The sequence below is a fragment of the Myotis yumanensis genome, unplaced genomic scaffold, assembly GCF_028538775.1.
Source record: "Myotis yumanensis isolate MYYU_CA2020_CCGP unplaced genomic scaffold, mMyoYum1.0.hap1 SCAF_5, whole genome shotgun sequence".
Lineage (NCBI taxonomy): Eukaryota > Metazoa > Chordata > Mammalia > Chiroptera > Vespertilionidae > Myotis > Myotis yumanensis.
The window spans coordinates 47,753,338-47,756,776 of record NW_027223756.1 but is presented as its reverse complement, the minus strand read 5'-3'; the positions used below and the strand labels follow the sequence as shown (position 1 = coordinate 47,756,776).

The window sequence follows — 3,439 nt, the reverse complement described above, 5'->3', positions numbered from 1 at the left end:
TTCCCACTTCTCTCCATGTTTACTAATCACTCCAATGTCAACTTCTCAGAGAATCTTTCTTGAATATTCAAATTCAAGTAGTCTAGACCTTCTGGATTATGTTATCCTGTTTTGTTTTTGAAATAGCACTAACCACTACCATGCATTTTCTCTTATTTGTTTATTGCCTGTCTCCTTTATTAGAAGGTAAGATTGATTGCAATATGGACTGTTTCAGAGTATGCCCAGTGCCTAGAATAGGGTATTGTAAGTAGCACGTGCCCAGTAAATGGTTATCTAGTAAATGAATAAGCAAAGTCTGGCAAGGACATCTTCCTAAGTGATACAGGAGCAGGATGCTTTAGGTGTGGCCCTATCAAAAGTTAGGGGATGAGAGCCTGGCTGGGTAGCTCAGTTGGTTAGAGCATCATCCAGATACACCAAGGTTTCAGCTTTGATCCCTGGTCAGGGCACATATAAAAATCAACCAATGAATGCAAAAAGAAATGGAACAACAAATTGATGTTCCTCTCTTTTCCTTTCTCTCTCTCTAAAAATCAATTTTTTAAAGGAGGATGAGGCTGAATGACTTATCACAGGTTTATTTTTGATTCAGATTCTGAGCTTCTACTGGTAAGTTATCAGATATTTTCTGAGGCCTAATGTGTGTGGTGCTATTAAGTGGACTCAAACAATGACAACCTCTTATCTTGAGGAGGTAGGAGACTGACCTCATTCTTAGCTGATCTGATCAACCGAAAAGCAAAATGTGCCATTAATTTTAGGATCCATTATATGTGACATTTTGTCTTGTTAGAGGTTAGGGTCCAATAGGAGAATTGGAGAGCTCAGGAAGCTCTGTATCTTTATTCACATTTGGAAATTAGTTGGTACTGGGGACAGTCCGGGCACTCACCCTGATTTGGGGTCTAGGTCTTATTTTCCCAGGAAGGGCTGGCGCCTGTGCCATGTCTCCGTGTCTAAAATCTCTTATTCATGCATGCACAAAGGGCAGGCGTGATTCACACAGGATGAATCCCTGAGCCGCACAGACAGGAGAAGAATGTAGAGTCGTGATACTGAAACCATTTCTCAGCCTTAGTTGTCAGTGCCAGGACCCACTTCAGCACATTTCTGAAATGAACTCTGCTAAGGCGAGGTCGGTGACACCATGAAAAAGAATTTTGTAATTAAAAAGGCTTAAAGGGATCACTGGCAAGATGGCCTTTTTTTTTTTCCCCCAAGTCACTTAAAGAAGTAAACTTGATAGAAGTACTTCCTTACATCAGTTTTGCCCATCAGTCAAAGTGACGGGAGCCAGACTGAGCAGAGACACCCCTTAAGGAACTCTAAGGGGTGGGTTTAGAGCTTGCTTTCGCCTGGGAAGCCATTTATCACCTGATGAAGGCATCTATTTGGTGACCTCAGTGGTCCTTAAAGTTAGGTCAGTAGGATTAGAAATAAGATACAGATAAGACAGCTCATTGGGAAAGTCCTACCTTTTATGAACAGCTATGGGCCTCACTATTTTAATTTACCAGATGGATACTAGTGATTTAAAATATTATGATAAAAGGGACATATATAATACTTTCAACAACAAGAATGAAAATAGATATTATGATAAAAGAAAACAATCACCTCCACCAGATCACATAACATTTAATGTACATTTTACTGCAGTTGACCCATCTGGGCCTCAGAAGTTACACTGACTGGCTGATTAATAAATTAGCCCAAATACCCCAAATCAGCCCTGGCCAGTGTTTCTCAGTGGTTAGAGCGTTGGCCCTTGAACTGAAGGGTGGCAGGCTTGATTCCCGGTCAAGGGCATGTACTTGGGTTGCAGGTTCGATCCCCAGCCCCAGTCAGAGCACAGCAGAGGCAACCAATCGATGTGTCTCTATCACATCACACATTGTTGTTTCTTTCTCATGCTCCCTCTCTTTCTCCCTTCCACTCTCTCTAAAAAACAATCAATGGAAAAATTATCCTTGGGTGAGGATTAACAAGTACAACAGAAATACCCCAAATCAGAGACAACAAAATGAATGAAGAAGGAGCAAGAGTCAGAGCATCTGCCCCTTGGGTGTTCTGAGGGGAAGCACTGATTTTCATGGGCCATCTGTAACGTTAAATGGCTGGAGGAGTTGACTTGAATTCAGCCTCTCTCTGGAGTGGAAGGCAGTTAGGGTCCCTAATGAGAGGGTATCCCATGGGAGGAGTTTTAAATCAGAAACTTGGCTGTTTTTTTCTGATAGTTGTTTGGAATGACCAGGACCACACATATACTCACAGAGCAAAAATGGCCACATAACTCAGGGGCAGAGGAGAAGGTTTAGAGAGCATATGAGCTAGAGGATCTCAGAAGGCTTCCCACCTGAACTCCTCCCTCCTTCTGCCAACAAGGAAAATGAAATCTGAAGGGATTCAATGACATACTAAGCGACACAGAGAGTTCAGGACTAAGTGAGGGCTAGGACCCCAGTGTGGTGACTCATAGTCTTTCTAGACAGAATGGAAAATTAGAAAAAAATATTTTAAATTATTTTTTCCAGTTTCATTGAGAAATAATTGGCATATATGACTGTGTAAGTTTAAGGCATATAAGTATGATGGTTTAATTTACATATGTTGTGAAATAATTATCGAAGTAGGTTCAGCTAATGTTCATCTCGTATAGATACAATATAAAGAAAAGAAAACAAGAAAAATAATTTTCTCCTGGTGATGAGAACTCTTAGGATTTACAAATGATGGTTCGATACCTTGAAGTAGGTGGCACTGCCTTAATTGTCTAAATGTTGTTGGGCCCGAGAGCCTCTTCCATCCTTGTCTAGGGGTGTGATAACCGTCTCTCCTTTCATACAACACAAAATCATTATTTCTGATGCTTATTATATTGTCTCTTAAGTGCTGTCTTTCTAAAGTGAGGTGACATATAATGAAAGAGCTGCAGTGTCTGAGTTTGAACACAGGATACCAACCTGAGGATTTTCCGCAGAAGAGGCACATGAACATATTTGATGATGGAGGAAATGAATTCAGAGAGAGGCTGAATTCAGTGGAGGCTAGGGTGAGGCTGCAGATGCAGTTGGTCTTTGAGATTGAGGCCTTTCTTCTTTTAAGGCTGTGAGGGAAGACCAGAAGGCAGATAAAGAGATGAGGGAGGCAGGGACTCTCCTCTGGAAAGTCCATGTTTTCTTTTCGATATATATTTATATTGATTTCAGAGAGGAAGGGAGAGGGAGAGAGAGAGATAGAAACATCGATGATGAGAGAGAATCATTGATTGGCTGCCTCCTGCACGCCCCATACTGGGGATCAAGCCCACAACCTGGGCATGTGCCCTGACTGGGAATTGAACTGTGACCTCCTGGTTTATAGGTTGATGCTCAACCACTGAGCCACGCCGGCCAGGCTGGAGAGCCTATGTTAATGATAAATGAAAAACCTCTCT

General features: G+C 41.8%; 1 non-coding gene across 1 annotated transcript; it reads right to left on the bottom strand.

Moving 5' to 3' along the window:
• Positions 1-2,728: 2,728 nt before the first annotated feature.
• LOC139011952 (U6atac minor spliceosomal RNA) lies at positions 2,729-2,853 on the bottom strand. Its single transcript, XR_011471754.1, has one exon. It is a non-coding gene; the product is annotated as a U6atac minor spliceosomal RNA (small nuclear RNA).
• Positions 2,854-3,439: the final 586 nt, after the last annotated feature.